Below are 19,225 nucleotides of genomic sequence, written 5' to 3' on the forward strand. Positions count from 1 at the left end.
GTGTTATGGGGGCTGAAAATATAGGAAATGACCCATTCTATACGCCAAATCATTTTGGCACACGATGCGCCAAACACCCTGTATAGGTTAAAGTCTCAAAGTGAACTTCGTGGTAACAAATTGATATTAACGTGTGGCAATCTAATGAATCCAAAAGGTAGGTAATCCTCTTGGATAGTATGATTGGTTTTTATTTTTTTATATTTGCCAACTTTTAATTAAACTCTTTATTACGTCCTTTGACCTTCATTTTTACATCAATTTATATTCTCATTACTTACACAGACTTTTGTACTCATTTGAGCCTTCGTTAAAAATCTAATTACGAGTTTAATTATTTTGTTTTGTGATATAGAGCCTTGTAACTGTTGTTGTCGTTAGAAAAATAGTTACTTATTTAAATAAGGTACTCAATTTATACCTATACCTACGTGTAAGTCACCACTGTTTAAAAGTAATCGCCTGATAAACGTTGTACAGCAATGTTTCTTCTGTGCGTTTTTATGCTCGTACTAAAAAAAAATATGGGTAAGTACTGTAAATGTCTCTGTCTCACTGATTAGATAGGTATTGGATTTAACAGCCAATGTAGTTCCTTCATAACAGTTGGGTAAAACACCACTGTTCATTTGGTGCACACTAGGGATGTTAAGGATATGTAGTTTCGGTTATGCCTAAACTAACTGCCTACATCCGAAACTTTTAAATCGGTTACGGTTTCGGATATTTTTTTTATTTCGGATATCCGAAAATTTCGGTTACGGTTACGGATATCCATAACTTCACTGGTGCACACCAATCATGCGCAACGCTATTCGCTGACAGATTTTAATGGGTAGCAATAACTAATATGGATTTCAAAACAACTAAAATCTAATTTTATACTTAACAAGCTGACCCGGCGAACTTTGTTCCGCCTTAATGGCAATAAATAAGCAGACTTTTTTTTTAATTTCGAACGGGATAAAAAGTATCCTATGTCCTTCTCCTGGCTCTAAACTACCTCCCTGACAATTTTCAGCTAAATCAGTTCAGCCGTTCTTGAGTTATAAGTGAAGTAACTAACACGACTTTCTTTTATAATATAGATATAGATTTGAAACATATTGAGGTTTCAGGACTAAATAAATTAAGTTTAATTTGAAAAAGTATGCCTTACAATGATTATACTTATTACAAAACTTTACGAAGTAGATGCAATTCAAAATAGAACACAACAAAGCCCACTTCAGCCAACGGAAGGTACTATGCAAGGCTCACCGAAGGCCGTCGAAAGGCACCGCAACTACCTACAAAACGAACTACAAATCGTCTGTCTGTACGCACAGTGACGCAATGTGGAATGGCGTATTAATTTGTATGACGAAACTCGCTTTGAAATGAAAACAAATGTGTCGCTTGAATAGCTGAGATGTAATAGCTGCTATTGCAGCAGTACAGTTAGTGCGAAAATCTGCTTAGTATAGCCTTCGCCGTTCAACAGTAGAGCTGCGCATGCTCAAGACCGACCATTCATTGATGATAAAGCTTGACATAGTGTACCTAGGTACTGCCTAATGTGCTCATTTACTGATGTTACGTGAAAATCAAAATGGAGTTCACAGAATTTACAAGGACCATGAGCCTATTTCAGAGAAAACACACTTTATATCATATTATTATTATAGCCTATGAAATCAGCCTTGAATTTTTCATTAGGTTTTCCCCAAGAAAAATTTCGTCACTAACGATTTCCATAAATAGATTAGCACAGCTGAAAATAGTCATTTAAAAATTACGACAAAAACCGTCCTAAATGAATATCATATTTTTCTACCCAAAATGTAAGAACAGAAAAGTGTATAAAAGATTTTGCGCGTGACTGTACTAATTTCTTAATACCGGATGAATTTTATCCGCATAAAGGCAATAAAATGAGAGCAGGTGTAAAGGAAGGTACTTTTAACTCTGGGGATTACATAAAATGTATGGTGTGTGGTACCCTTGAACAAGATGGAGCGACGTATTACATGGTAATCCGCAGGTGGTAGTGGTTGAGGAGAAAACCTGAGGATGGGAATTAGTAGCATTCATTAGAGGAGACCATGACCAAAAGTGGATCGAGTTTGGCTGATAATGATGTAAGGTTACAAACAAGAATAAAGTTCAAAATATATTTACCAACCAACCAACTTATTTATATGCATACCAACTAATTAACAAAAAGTTACACGCATATTGAATAGTAGTTTAAAAAGTCATTTCGATACGAAAGATGGTTAGTGTTTCTATTATAACACTCTTAATTTAATTCAGCAAAACTTACTTTTACAGTACTTACCTACTTACTTATTTATTATTCTGTGCTTTTACTAGATCGCATCGATCGGGTAGTTTGTTGCTGTAATAAAGGCATCAATCACTTTTACATAAATATGTATGCAAATAGACTTGATTAAATTCTCCTTTCATAGCCAGGCTTTTAAGCTGTCCAGTAAAAAAACTTACTTGCCTTTTTATCCATGCTGCGCGACGCAACGGATGCTAATGTTTACCAGCCTATTATGTACGTTTATTCCTATTTAAATTCTTATGTAACGAACTCGACACTTCTAGAAGAGTTATACATAATTTATTGGCAAGTTCAATTCCTGCATTGCCTGCGTGCCTACACAAAGGTGACGGCACTTCAAGCCAAACACTGGAGTATCTTATGTAGTTATAATAGAAGTCATTTTGTAAGAAAAACGTATGATCTAATGTGGTTTTGACTAGCTAGACAAAGCAATTGTCTTAGTCGCCTGTGTACAATTTATTATGTAAAACTGATCTACATCTAAGACTGGTGTTATTGTGACCTGACAATCATTTTAGAACGTGATGATATTATTAATAGTTATAATAATTTTAGTTTCAACAATGGTAATAAAATTGAGCATCATAACTATCATTAATACGCTGTCACTATTCAATTATGTTTGTTATTATTTCGGCCTATAAGTATAAAACTAACTTTACTATCCAAAGTTTACATAAGCCCTTCTCTCTTAACTAAGTCTAGGGAACGTAGCTCTTATAAAGCCTTATACATGTATTGAAAATTGAAATACACATTTTTTGCTTGTTTATTAGCATCTTTTAGTGTCTCAGATGTTTTAAATTTCAGTGGCTTGCTACTATTTGCCAAGCAGGCATAATAAACATTGAAACGCTGACTAAATCTATTTAAAGATATCAAGTTCGTTTTCTTCGCCGTAATAGCAAACAACAACAAAGGTTTGATAGAACCATAATATTACTCTTCTAAGAATAAAATCGTATTTCAGACTGTCAAGTTTATTCAAGCTTGATCACTGACCTAAAAACACCGGAAACAATTTTATTAAATCGCATCACGAACTTCAGCCCAGGATTTTCTGATCTCTCTCTTATTTCGAACTGTCTAACACCCGTATTCACAAACGATGTTTGATTAAGTGAAGCAACAAAACGAGCACATAGCGTTGAATAGAGCTCTGTGATTGGTTTGTGTGTCATCCTGTGCGTCCACGCGCACTGAGAGACCTCATTTGTGAATACGGGCGTATCTACTAGACTACGGACAAGTTTTAGGTAAAAGGGGCCTGGGAACGTTTGTATGTGATTCCTGACTCAATTTTTAAAATCGAATCTTACATTACATGGGAGTGCTCCTAGTTAAGCAGCAGCACATTTATAAGAATACTTCAATCACGGTAGCTAGTTATTGGGAGGTTGTAATAGTTGCTAATATTCTTTTATTATCATAAGCCGTTACTGACATTACACATGCCGCCAAAGGCCGGAACGAGATTATGTAACGTGAATGTAACGCAAAAACTACGTGTAAATGGTACTATAACTGACATAGAGGGCAAAGCTCGCGCCGATCCATATACGATTGGCTTTTGGCACGAACACAAAGGCTCGACACAAAAGAACAACTCGAACACGATTTGAAAAGAGTTCGTAAGTGACTTCGACATGTGCACTACCTTCACGATGGATTGTGTTACACGTTACACATCTGTGGATCTGGAATAAAGTTACAACAGGCCCCACTGGAATCGTAGCGACTAAAGCCCGCAACGCCTTGTGGTAACTACCTATAGTCCACTGTTACAGATATCTTTTGAGTATCATTGGCTTAGAAGTTAGATTTTTTTCACAGCTCCAAAGGATAGTAAACCTGAGTATTTGATAAGAATTTCAGCTTGTTCCTGAGAAAAAGACATCTCTAAAAAGAGACTGTCGCAGTTGTTGAACTTCGCAATCAAGGATTTGCTATCAAATTACTAGGGAATTTAAAAGCGCGGGGTCAATTTTAATCGAATTTATTGGTGTGCAGGATTGCCAAAGACTATTAACGCATAGCAAACATAGTTTTTATCCACTGACTATAATCTACGCGTGTACCAAGGCCAGCGGGCAAATAGACTGCGACAACCTTTACTAGAAGTGGATCTTACAGTTGTTTGCCTTCTTCTGTGGTAAAAAAGCAAAGCAACTGGAAAAAATATTCCATTGGACAACTCCCGTACTACGAGAAGCAAGTAAAAGTTATTTCGTTCTCGTAGTTCGTGGCTTTATGTACTAATAAATATTTCAAAATAACTGGACTGCTCCTAGGAGAGACAACGTAGTGAAAACACTTCACTGTGTATTTTTTGAAAATTGATTGATTAAAGTAAATAATTAAGGTGAACTTTAAGCTAAACTTTAAGTTAAATTTGAACTACGTGCGACATCTAAAATGCCTCATAGAGACTTGAAGAAATATCTTTCTACGTGTAGGCTTCTGTAGCATAGCTATCTCTAAAACTCTCCCTTTCACATACCCAAAAACAAAATTACGTAATTTTGAAAAGAAAGTTGACTTTGTTTTCGAAAAAGCATTCTAAACTTCAAAGAAAACATTTTGATGAATAGCCCAACATTAACCAGCCAGCATCCAATCCAAAAATCGAATATTTACGATTGTCTTTCGTCTCAATGTTTATTAACGCGACGGCGCGAGCGCACGCGTCCGTTAAAAAATCTTCCGCGGCGCGAATTTGTTTTATTTTTTCTGACAAAAAAGCCAAGGGATTCAGATTTCGTGCATAATAAAGGAAGAGGAAAGTGAGTGATTTATCGATTAAGCTTGTTTTGTGGGTAGAATATTTGAATAAGTTTTGTTTTGTTTTGTTTTGTTTTGGGTGCGCGAATAAAATAAGCATTAAGTTGTGTCATTAACCGTGAAATAAAGTATAAACAGGGAAAATACAAAAGTTCTAAATTAATTGGGCTATCAATAATATTTATGTGTTTTGATACTGTATACGGGTAATTTTATCTTCAGTTGTTTTTTAGTTACGAGTAAGTGCACCGCAGATTAATTGCTAATGAAAAATTCTCATAATATTCTGGCATAAAAATATTTTGTTTGTTTATCCTAAACGCAGAATTATGGTAGCTTTTTTTCGGGCATGATTGTAGATTTTAAACCTCAAAATTAGTATTTGTACAAAAATAATGTTTTTTTAAATATTTCACACGTATTTTAAATTCGACAAACGAAATTCAATTAAATCACTGCTTAAATAAGAGTTCATTAAAATTCTCAAATTAAGTAAACTAAGTAGGTATGCATAGTAAGTACTAATACAATAACCTAAGATAGTTTTCATTTTCCTGTGAAGTTACTAATTTTGACTCACGTAATTTTTATTTTACGAGATGAGATCTCATTGATGATTTAATCAATAAAAATATATTTTTAGTCTCTCAGTTTATAAAGAAAAATTACCTGGTTTCTTTTTAATCGATTTCTAATTGCCTGGTAATCGACCACGCGACTCTACCGTGGCCTTTACGCCACCGATCCATCGAGGGTTAATCACGCGTTATCAGTGAAGTCAATTAGTGCGAAATTCACTCGACAGTTAAAATTCTTAATTAAGATTTAATTGTCGATTCAGAACCCGCATGCAATTAAAGGCATTGTAAAGGGTTTTAAGAAAAACGTTTAAAGTAATTTTGTGTTTTTGACACAATTTTGTCGTCTGCAGCCTAGCGGTTAACGCACTTAACCACGTAAGCTACCGTTGCGGGTTTGAATTCCGTTGTTGAACTTAATTAAGACAAAAAATCACTAAAACGATCGTAATCTTATTACGGAAATAAAATAAAATGTTTCGTTTGGAAAGTGCCAAAGGCTGATAGGATATAATAATATACACTGACGGACAACTATAAATAATGCAGTAAATAAAATAGAAAATTGCAACAATTTTCATTGAGTTATCGATGTCGGTCCCATACAAAAACTTATTTTATTTAAGCCTGAACCGTCTTCAGTTTAGACAGGTTTTTAAAACTTGTGTTAAGGTTGAATAAATAATTAATCTTTGTAATTTTAAACGGCAGTGGGTGGACCGATGATTAATTTTAAAACATTGCAGCAAGGCTGCAGTGAGTAATATTGTAAAATGCAAGTCCGTATTCAACACGAGCGCTTACTCAAGGGCTTCCGAGTTCGACAGGCATTCCGTATTGTATTACGGAACTTTACGTTTATTAACACGTTGAACGCCAGTTTAAAAATTTAGTGTTTCCATATAAACCATGGAGCTCACCGGTGAGCCTTCCCCTATTGAACCGTTCAGGCCACGAGGGTCACCGATCCGTGGGTAAGGTTCAACAAAAACGCTTCTCTAATTGAAGATATTCCAATAATACACATTTAATTTTGTCCTTGATTTATCCTAATAACTGACAGGTTGAAAACTTGAAGCTATCAGAAAAAACAATTGAAGGCCAAACTAAAACTTTTTTGCTTTTTAATCGAAGGTCACAAGTTTTTTGTAGGATATCTTACGAGATACAACTTACAAAAAACCGCACCTTCTGGCCGACCTTGTAGGGTCAGAAATGTGTTTTTATATCGCAATGATGATGAGGATGGATGAGAGGGAAGGATGGGTTGCCCGCACAAACTTTTATCCCCAATTTACTTCCATTGAGATTTATTCTAGCGACAAAAGGTAGCTTTATTTATATCCTCCTCTTAGATATATGGGAGTATATTAACAAAATTGGTTGAGCATTTGAGACTTGGAAACTTTTCGCATTAATAAAACTAATGGTCCTACCTTTTTAATTTCAGTGCACTGATCATCATCATTATCATCGTTTCACCCATAGTACTGATGAACATAGGCCTCCCCCAATGATTTCCACAATGGCCGGTTGGTAGCGGCCTACATCCAGCTCCTTGCTGCTGTATATTCACCTTTATCAGTATGTAAGAGCACTATTAAAATCTTTTTATAAATCACACGTGAGAACAAATATCTGCAGGCCGCTACCAATCGATCAACGTGGAAAGCATTGGGGGAGTTCTATGTTCAGCAGTGGCCGTCCTATGGCTGAAATGATGATGATGATGATGACAAATATTTGACTCATATTCGTCTTTTGCGACTACGACAGGAAGAGTGGAGGTGACCCTATCTTATCAAATTCAATTCACCCAATGCAAGTACTTGAGTTTGAATTCCGTTTTGAACGTCGTTTCATAACACATGTAACTTCCAGTTACATAAGGAACACATTAGCTATCGATACAATGACAAGGCTTATTACCTACGTAACAAAAATGAACTTTCCCGACTAGCGTTATGTGCATTTAAGATCTGAATATCTAGCACATGTGCAATCGTTTTAACTATTTCCTTCGTTATTTAAATTTAAAATCAATTTCTTATTACATAAAACTAATAATAAGTACCCATTTAATTTATTACTTATTTTATTTCACGAAGGAAGTACTAACTTACAACCTATTTCTACTTAACTACTCAATAAAAGTTTCACTAATGTCTACAGTTGATTATCTGGTAGTATCAATTTAACGACAGCCTAATATTTAACACATACTATAACACCAGTCACACTGTTATAATAATCATGCCCAAAACCATTCAACGACGACGAATACTAGTTCCTAACCTAGATCCAAGAAACCTAAATTAATCTATCTGACCCCAACTATCTATTGTCACTTACAAGGGTACGTGGGACCAAATATGCCACAAATGTTACAACCTCGGGTACAACGAACCAACATTAATCATTAATTACCTTCGAACCAAAACTAGCATGAGTCAAGCAACTATGCCAAAATAATCGATCGAAGGTCAGCGAACAATCGGCTCATCTCGAAACAATAGGTCAATATCATCTTCGGAGTCCATAAACATAAGCAAAACTCTCTATTGTTAATAGATTTTCGTAAATAAACAATATGGGAGACGGATTTTTGAAGCATTCGAATTCCTTTCGTATATTACGCCTCTGTGCAAATTGTATAGGATTATTTCGTATAAAGTGTCGCTTTAAGTATGGGTCAAAGTAAAGAATTGATTCTACTGTTCAAAATAAACGGAAAGCTACAGAGAAACAATATCCAGACCCCCAAAAAAAGAAATTGACGTCCCCGTACTAATTAGCTGATTTGATTACAGATGAAAATCTGTATGGGTAGGTTTTTTGTAAGATTTAAAGGCGTGTTGCATCAGAGCGGTAGAATTAATGTTTTGTCTAACCGATACTTAAAAGTGACACCCTGTATGTTTTGAGTTTAAAAAGCACTTCAAAAGTATATCTCCGATAAAGTACATAATATAGTACCAGCGAGACTGAATCACAACACCTATTACATTCTATTCATAGCTGGAAAATGTCAAGGTGGCTTATGATTACGTTGTTATCACGCTTAGTGAACATTACTGTATTGTAATTTAAAGGTTCACACAGAATACTCGAATTTAACAAATAACTTTACGTGAATTTATAGAAATAACTGCTTCATAACATAACATAACATCAACCCACCATACCTCTTATGATACTTATTCGGAAAACGCTATGACTTGCAGTAAGATTTTTGGCCTTTCTAAGATAGCGTAAAACCTATGTAAAATTATTGTAATATTTTCCAAATATCGTAGAGTCATCTTAACAGAACGTTAAGAACCACTGCCGATGAGTTGCAAACTATCGAACAAAACATTTTACCGATAAATGGAAACATTCGTTTGAACAAACAACCACTCACTCTTAACGCGTCGAGGATGAAAATACATTAGAATTTTATGTTTATTGTTTGTAACCAATCAAAACTTGCGTTGCTATTCGGTTCATGTGACAATATTTGGCTCAAACTTTATTTAATTCATTATTCATCTTAATGTGACGTTTAAAAAGCCTAAATATAGCATTTTATCAGACAAACATTGTAGATGCACGTGTTTCTGCATTAAATATCGTTTAAGGTAGTTAACTTTATCTGCCACTGGTGACTTGCTGCTGCTAGAGTTGCTGCATCATTTAAGTATATTTTATTGCAACTATAGAACTTCAAAATCACAATTTTGAAAGAGTTACATGATTATTTTTAAAAGTACAAATAAAAAAGTTATACAGGGTGGAAACGATAAGTGATCTCACTCGATTATTTCTTAACTATACAAAATATCAATAAACTAGTTACTGATCCTGAAAGTGCTTCATGAGCTCTATCAAACGGTATTAATAATAGGTTACAGAATAAACTGGATCTATCCGAAAATTCAATGTTTCCAGCTTCCATACATTTGGTAAAGTCACTTTATTTTAAAAACTACACATGATATCGTAAAACTGATTACTGATTCTAAAAGTGCTTCACAAGCTCTATCCAATGGTATCAATAATAGGTTACAGAATAAACTGAGTCTATCCGAAAATTCAATGTTTCCTTCTTCCATACATTTTATAGTACCACATTCATGACACTCATCTCTTGACAATATTATAGCAAGTAAAGCCTAAATCCAATGTTTTCCATTAATAATTTAAAATAAGAATACAATTTACGAGTTTATTTTAAGAGTTTATTATTAAATAAAAAAAATACACTTCCAATATTGTGTGTCTGGCATACATTTAGTATGGAAGCTGGAAACATTGAATTTTCAGATAGATCCAGTTTATTCTGTAACCTATTATTGGTACCGTTTGAAAGAGCTCTTGAAGCACTGTAAGGATCAGTAACCAGTTTTTCAATATCTTGTATAGTTTAGAAATAATCGAGTGAGATCACTTAACGTTTCCACCCTGTATACTTTATGTTATTTCAATTATACTTTATCTCAGATAATGATGAAAAAAATACGATTAAATAATATTGAAGACTGTTAAAATCGTTCAAAGATTAAATTTTAAAGTAAATGCTTTAAACTGCTTTTGTATTCTCATTTCTCATTGTCATTTAAATAACTTTAGAAGAACACAAGTCCAACTTAGACTAATATTACAGAATGCGAAAAGTAGAGTCGCTTGACCTTGATCTTAATAGAAAAACGTAGGTAGATCGTTAAATAATTTCGATAGCCACTCTTATGCAAATAAAAACATTTCCAAAAAAGAATCCATTAAAATAATGTCAATTATTTTTTGGTGTCGAGTATGATACAAATCAAACACGTTAGTTATTTTGATTGTACTACATAAAGGTCATATTACCTAAATAAGGACATTGACATATCATTTTTTGCGTCGGGAAATGCTATATATATTAAAAACCTATCTTTTTGTTTTATACAATGAAAATAAACAAAATACCCTCATATTTATACAAGGAAAACCCTAAGTAATTCAAAATAATGTCTTTACACGTTCAGTGATATAGATCTCTGATGAAAATCTATGATCACGACATAAACCGCACATTGTCTTACGAATAATGATTCCAAGTATTGGAAAACTTAACTGACTATTGTGAAGTATGATGACTTAAGTATGATTGATTTTCTTTTGTTTCTTCATTGTAGGTACCTATCGTAATTTGGAAAATCATCATGTGAAAATTACTTACTTCTGTACGTAACTACACTGATATTGCCGTACTCGTATACAGTATGTCTCCTTTATCTATTTATTTATCTATATCTATAAAAGCGAAAGGTCACTGACTCACTCACTCACTCATAACGAAATCTCAGAAACTACAAGTGAGACTCCTAGTCTCAAATTTTGCATGGGGGTTCCTTTTAGAACGTAGGTACTCACTAGCATGGGATTTTGCAAAATTCATCCCCTAAGGGGGTAAAACGGATCCACGCGTACGATCTCGCGGGCGGCCGCTAGTTATAAATAAAACTCAAATCTCGTTAGAGTAAGATAAGTTTCTATGGAAACGTCACGCCGTCGTTACGTGACGCTGTACCTAGTCACTTCGTTTGTATGCCTAGTAATTACGATTTGATTAAATTCTCGCGATTTTTATTCCAAAACAAATAGAAACAAGAGATAAGTAGAAACAAAGGAATCACGACATTAAAACGAGATTTAATTACGATAAGACGACATCTAACATGCCAGCTTGTTCTCTTAAAAAACCCCAAAAGCTGCAATCTCTTTTAATACGGAATACGGATTTATACCGTCTCATTTATTTGGGAAAATTAACATTCAGAAAACGATTAAAACATCTCAACATGTTGATATTTGTTTTCGTAATAGGCAATAATTAAATATCCCGGTCACGTCTAAATGCAGCGACCTCCGGATATGGTACAAGGCTCACGGCACTCGCGCATTCTCGGTGGAAAAACCGTAGTTAGGCTGTGGTATGATGAGATGGCAATGAAAATTAAGTCTTATAGTCCGTTGACATATGGCTTAGTATTGTATGTGGTATAAGCATAATTTAAAGTTATCTGGCATTTTGTAGAGATGCGCCACTATTTTACATTATTTACCAACAAAAGAAATCTACACTAATATTACAAAGAGTTTGTAAGTTTATTTATTTGTAGGAAGTAATCTCCGAAACTAAAGTTCTTTTATCAGTAAAAAGCATTATGTTATTCCTTAGTGAGATATTATTATGTTACGGAAATTCACATGAAATTCTATAAACACAAACAGTATAATAATATAGGATCTTATAGAAATGGATAAAAAAAACGTTTGGTTGTCCTTTGAAAAAGATCAAACAATATTCCGTACGTAATCTGACCTCCCTGTCTTTATCATTTTTTCCTTTACACCCTGAAAAAACTTGTTAAAGACCGGATCAGTCGTCGACCTCTAACAATATCCAAGCTGATACCAACCAAAGCCCACAGGCGGTCGAAATCCACGCGAAATTGAGAGTCAAATTTTTCAATAAGGAACTACAATCGGCGTCAAATAAATCGCACCTCCCGCGACAATTACTTCAAGATTTTTTTAACCCAAACATGGTTCACCATCAATATCGGTATCATTTGAAAGCCCAATAAATAAACTTAAAGAAAAACCCATTTTATTACTTAATAAACGGTTAACATGCACCATAAATGTGACTTGAAGAGGCCAATGTTGTGCCTCAGCAAGACCAACATTTTTGTGGTTATAAAACAAAAAAATGATCTCACGTGTCCTCTTTAACAGGTGAATAGTGATTAATCCCAATTTAAAAGTTTTATAACCATACCTGTCGCTTTAAGAAGAGTTTGTCGAGGGAGGTGCGATTTATTCGACGCGAGTGTAATATAAACCTTAACTTAAAACAAAATGAGTCTATCCAGATCTTTTCATTAGAGGCTGATGAACTGGCTGTATTGGCTTAGGTTGATAAATAAACTAAACACCGTCTTAAGTTTCACATTACTTCGAAGTGCACCCAGCACCCTTGTTATTATTGTTTCGAATAACAAAGACGTCGCATGTTCGTTACACTTGTTTGTTACATTATTTGTGCTTTGTAGATCATTTCTATGTAGGTATATCAAGTTTAGGTCTATAGTACAAGAATTCGTGGATATGGAATTATTGACACAAGTTTCTTTTTTATTCTTGGTATATTATTAGTGAACCAACGAGGTACCTATAATGCACCTTAAGGAAATTCGTTTTTATTTTATGCAGTCGAATACTTCGTGAGATGTTTTATTATACCTTTGAAGATAAAGTGAACGACCCCTTGTACCAACCAAAAAAAAACATATTTCGGAGCTGGCCTGAACTGGTCGCGTACGTATGTTACATTATACCAGACTTAGGCCCAGTTTTATGATTCATAGTTAAAAGAACTAATTGTTGAATTTTGCTACTAATGGTTAAATATTAACAAACTGTAAAGTAATGGTTAAAAAATGTACTAAAAGTCAAACTAACCATTGTTCGAAAAACATTTTTTTCTGATATTTAACCACTTGTCACTTGATTGGTTGTTTTAACTACGAATCAAAAAACTGGGCCTTAGTTGCAAAAACGCTTTTAAAAATACTATTATAAGACATCACAGTATATGGCTAGATATACCGGGATAAGCCATGACATCCAACACAAGGCTGACAAGGGACTCTACTCCTTATAAGAAATTATAAACAGATGACAGGAACAAGCATTCGGTCCCAAAAATTAAGTTCAGCCATCTTTGGTCATGACCTTACAATAAAAGGTCAACACCAAACCTCCAACCTGAATATGATCGTCTTCCGATGTCATTGGGGACAGCCTTAAGGATAAATGCCATAATAAGGATGTTTACATGATAACATAACATCACATAATTATTGTTCTTTTGTACTTACTACATTTTTTTTTTTTTTCAATATTTGCATGACTAATAATTAAGTCCACATGTGGACATGACAATTGTAATAATAATATCTTGTAAAACCATGTAAAAGCAAATAAATATTTCTGATTTCTGATTGTAATAATGATAATATTGCCTACTAGCTGGCCCGGCTAACTACGTACCGCCTGTGTTCATCATAAAGTGAAAGAATTTTTCAACCCGGTCCAGTAATTTCGAAGCCTATTCAATACAAATAATCTAATCTTCCTATTACTAGTAGAAGTAGACAACAAAAGATAATATTTGGCTTACATTTTATAACTTTACCTGAGGTGGAAGTATCTCAAAAGGTTGGAATGTAACCTAAAGGTACCTACTACTTACATTCCAACCTAAAAGGTTACAGTTTAAGAATTCGCAAACAGAGCGGGCGAATAACTTCGTTAAGAGAGGGACTCGAGAGTCGAGACTACAAAATGCAAATGCGAATCTTTAATACTTTACAAAACGTGTTCGGTCATCGACCTCAATCTCCGAGACAATATCTGAAACCAATGTTTTGAGTAATTTATTATTTTGAGACTTAATTAGATGTTGTTAGACGACATTTTCCTTGTTTTCATTTTTGAAATGACTAATGGCTGGAAGAAAATATGAAAGCCTGGAACACTGAAAAAAAAAAAAAGTTTTGCGAAGATACAAAACACTCTGAAGAAGCCTATGCCTTTGCCTAATGAGGGCTATCGTTTTAGCGCTTTCCAGTTAGCGCCACTGTAGAGTAAGGTCCTGTCACTTGCTAGTAGCGAAGACAGTGGCACCAACTGGTGAGCGCTAAAGTGGTAAGAGGACTATTCTGTCCTGTCAATCGCCAGGGTTGCCAACTGTTAAGTATAAAAACGATAGCCCTCATTGGAATGAAGGAAAAGAAAAAACTTGTTATTTAGCATTCAGAACGTGTTACAGTTCATTGCGTATTACCATTGAACCCCATGGCCTTAATCTAGTTACCCACCTCGAAGAAAATTACCTGATGTTGTCAGTGCTCATATCACCAACACCTATCTTTATACCATTGAACAAAACTATTGAAGAAACCGAACAATTCAACCGGTTGCCAATTTATGTAAATTTTTATGGCAAACGAGTTTTATGGCTATTAAATTATTTGATACGGTTACATAACAGGTTAATTTTAATTATTTCTAATCGGTTAATGTTACAAAGCCTTTAAATTTTTTGCATGGATACCAAATCGCTTCGGCATAGTAACTAATACCTACTGAGAAAATTCTCAGAATCGGAAGGAACATTTATTACGCAAAATACGATTAACTTTATTATGGGTATATTGATGTAGGTAATCGGAAATTAAATAAGGTACTTGTCAGTATGTAATTACAATACTTTGTAAGAAGGATACCAGGAAGCCCTATTAAATAAATATTCTACTACATACTTGGAAAAGCAAAAGCCTAAAATAACACGATGGCTACATTTACTACCTACTACATTATAGTAGATATAGCACTAAATGGAATGCTATGTTGAGATCTACTGTTAAAGATCCCAGATCTAGCACTTCTTGAAATATTCTGTCAGATTCAAAACCGCATTGAATAGCGGCGAATCCTTGACTAAGTACGGTCGCTTTGGTCAACTTGTAGGGACCAAGTACAACTAGACTAGTGAGGTACAGAAATCAGTGCTGAATTACTCCATAAGCAAATTAAGCAATTGCTTAGGGTATCATGTTTTGGGAAGCCCAAAACACTTATTTTCCGTCGCGAATTTAAGACCCGTAACGTCGCATTTCAATTTGTAATAAGTAAATTCTTTATTAAAGACCGATACTACCCTACAAGTAGTCTTAATGCCGGCACTGGCAGTAATGTCTAGCATATCGTTTGTACGACAGCCCGTATGTTGCCCACCTTGAAGACCAAACAGATGCAACACTGGCATTGAAGAGTGTCGTCAATTGAACTTATTCACGAGCGAGGCTGATCAAGACACCTGTGCAAGTACGATTCACAATGTATTTATTAGCAGAAAGTTACATTTTAGATTGACATTGACATGATGATGATCGCTTAATAAATAATTTTTGGCTCTTGGTAAAAATTAAGTAATTTATATTAACCTCCTAGGCCGAGATCCATGTGAAACCATCAAAAACGATGTTTGTAATAATTTAAAAAATCGAATTAAAAATGTAATAAAAACAAAGAAAACTGTTTGGCATAAGGTTTTGTCGATATTTTCGATAGCTTTAAACTGGTAAGCATTGCGGAAAACCCCAGGATGTATGCAATTCTGGACCGGAAGTTGTGGAAACCCTTAGGGAAGGCCTTTGTGCAGTAGACGTATTTATATTGAAACGAAAGGAAGGAATATCTATACAAGTATTACTATCAATATGCTCGGAAAATTTACGATATTCGGGCAATTCTGCATCCGATAGTGACACGGCTATGTTTCTTACTTAATTAATTACTTTGTTCGCTATTACATATATGTTTGATTATGATTACATAATGTTTTGGAATTGAACATAATACCCATGATATAACCACCTTTTATACCAAAATTAAAAGACGTTACAACTCAATATGAAGGAAAAATATTTAGTCAAGACACGTAATTTGTAGCAGCTGTGAAAATTCGTAACGGCAGTAGACATTGTCAACTAAAACAGTACTATAAATGAGCACTTAATTTTAAATGTAACATTAACGTAAATGTACATAACATACCTAATTTTCTTTTAACGTTTTTTTTTCCAGTAATTTGTATTAACACGTTAATAGTTGGTAGAGATCCCCATATGTCGGTCAGGGTCGTTGTTTACTATTGCGCCTCGGTTGTTAACCGGTTAATGAGCATAGTGTATTTTTGCAAGGACACAATTATAGTAACGTAACTGCGTTTATTAGAGATTGCTAGGGATACTTTGTGTATGTCTGTCTAAGGCCCAATTTGACCAAACTTTTTTCCGAGAATAACTCCTGGTATAACTGGCACATCGACAGTTTCAGTATGTAAAATATGTCAAAATGTCGAATTAGGAAACCCTTAGGAAAGTTAGAAAACCCAATGTATCAGGAGAAGAATAATACATGGGCATTCTATTCTTTACATTATTTTTAAATGTATGCAATGCAAAATAAAAGTAAGTAATTCAGAAGTGTTTGGACTTGGCAAGATATTATACGTATCTACGTCATAAGTATAACGAACTGTCGTATTGTTTTCTGAATTTAATTGTCATGGTAATATACTCGTAGTTTGTATGCGCATCTTTGCATACTACTTTAAAATTCCACTCTAAGTTTATTTAAAATCATAGTCAAATCATTAGTTCAGCCAATCTACAGCTGGACATAAATCTCCCCTAAAGAAGTGCGATCCTCCGCTTCGGTCAACATTGGAGACATCAGTAAATTTTATTATTTTCAGGATAATGGCCGAGAGAATAGCTTGCTCAAAACATGAAATCCTTAACTTTCTGCCAGTCAATTTATAGCAGCCAGTGAAGTGTTTTCACCAGCACGTACATTTTACTAGTCCGTTTACGTTTTCATTTCTTCCATTAATGTTCATAGCCACAAAATTCAATCGTGTAAATCTTGTAAATTTATTGTTCATAGAAACAAAGTGCATCGTGTATTTTTTAAAGTAACTTGAAAAAGTCGAACTGCCTAAGGTGGGAATCTAACCCACGACCTTTCGTTTGCCGGGCGACTGCTCTTCCATCTGAGACACTTAGAAATTTTCGAGTATAATACCAGCCACAAGGTGAACCGACGACATCATAAAGGCCGCTACCAACCGGGCAACATGGAAAGAATTGGGGAGGCCTATGTTCCGCAGTGGACGTCCTATGGTTGAGATGATGATGATGATGATGAATACCAGCCAGCGACTCTTAACGCTAGATTTTTTTTAATAACTATGCATCGTTTAAGCTTGTACACAACCACAACGCCAATGGTTAATTAACTAAAAGGGGCAATGGCACGCGAAAATCACGCTACAATTTAAACCATTCTCAAATAATGACACACACTCATGTTGTAATCACGCGACAATGAATGACGTATGCCAATAACCTCCGTTAATAATATAGACAAATATTATACTGTTAGCTGAGAAATGCGTCTGAGGAGGCGGGGTTTGGCTGTGACGTCACATGGCGTGATCGTGGCCTGTTCGGAGGGGCGCGCACGCCGCTGGGAGCGAGCGGGCTGGCGGAGCTCACTTTTGCTGCTGCTCTCGGATCGGACGGACGTTCACACCCTTGCTATTTAATTGTGTCGATTTATTAATTATTCTTTTCGGTTATTTTTCCTTTGTTGTAAATTAAACATTTTTGATTGTTGGAAGTTAGTTTTTTTTAAATAATAGCTGTCTAAAACGCTAATTTCAGAAGTGGGATAGTAACCACGTCTGTGTTGGTTTCCTAGACTGTTCGTAGCGCAGTTTAACGGTATTTTTATAATATGAACGTTTTTAAATAACAACGGCGCGCGATGTCTAAAGAGGGTAGTAAATCTCGGAAACGTGGACGTTCTTCCGTTCCAAATATCGACGAGCAGCTTCAAACGATTATTTCTCGTTTGACCGCTTTGGAAGATACTTCCAGGAAGCCCTTGAGTGAGGCCAACGCGTGCGTTGGTTCACCCGCGCGCTCACACACGCCACCACCGCCGCCGCCCCTGCTCGATTTATCGAGTGAGTCGACCACTTTGGTGGCCGCTCGCGGTGATGCGCGTGGCGGGGAACGTGTCGGGACGTGTGCGGACGCGCCGGTGCCCAGCGTGGCTTCGGGGATGGCTAGCGTAGCTGCATCACTGCCGTCGAGTGCTCCGGCTTCGAGCGCTGAAACCATCATGAGTGAGGTAGCAGACAAGCTTGTCACCGCCATCAATGCCATAAACCCGGTAAGATCCAACCATAATATTTATATTTCGTGTTTCGACCCGTCGTTTAATGATTTTATTGTGTGGTGTGACGAAGTTGATCATTTGCGTAATATTCACGGATGGGACGACCGCGAATGTTTAGCACGAATAGGTAATTGTTTGAGAGGCGATGCCCGCGTGTGGCTCAATGAGTGGACAACCAAAGATCGTTCTTGGTCCAATTTTAAGCGTAATTTTCAGGCCTTATGCCCACGTAGGGTAGATATCGCAAATATTTTATTTGATGTGATGCAAACTAGCTCAGATCGCTATACTACATACGCAGAATACGCTAGGCGTTCGTTGTTGCGGTTGCGCATTGTCAGTGGGTTGAGTGAAGAATTAATTTCTGCAATTATTATTCGCGGAATAACTGACCCGCAGATTCGCGCGGCTGCGACTAATGCCAATTTACTACCCGGTGATTTAGTTGGTTTCTTATCAATTTATATCAAACCCACTCGCAATGTTCCACCAGTTCGTACACGGCCGCGTGGTGCTCCCAATAATGACTTCTACGATAATAATTTAAGTAACAGGGAATACCCTGGTACGAAACCCACATGCTTTAGGTGTAATAGTTTTGGCCACAAACAGTATCACTGTCCCAAACGCGTAAAATCGAATGATTCTTGCGATAAGAACGTAGCCTTGACTTCAAACTCGCCTG

At 35.6% G+C, this 19,225-nt stretch overlaps 1 protein-coding gene across 1 annotated transcript in view; it reads left to right on the top strand.

Moving 5' to 3' along the window:
* The first annotated feature begins 5,005 nt into the window (after positions 1 to 5,005).
* LOC135073405 (proton-coupled amino acid transporter-like protein CG1139) overlaps positions 5,006 to 19,225 on the top strand; it is a 64,751-nt gene continuing 50,531 nt past the window's right edge. The window contains exon 1 of the mRNA XM_063967584.1: positions 5,006 to 5,118. The gene's annotated coding sequence lies outside the window, so the exon portion shown is untranslated. The remainder of the gene's footprint in view (positions 5,119 to 19,225) is intronic.

Source organism: Ostrinia nubilalis, chromosome 7 (assembly GCF_963855985.1).
Source record: "Ostrinia nubilalis chromosome 7, ilOstNubi1.1, whole genome shotgun sequence".
NCBI classification, from domain to species: Eukaryota; Metazoa; Arthropoda; class Insecta; order Lepidoptera; family Crambidae; genus Ostrinia; species Ostrinia nubilalis.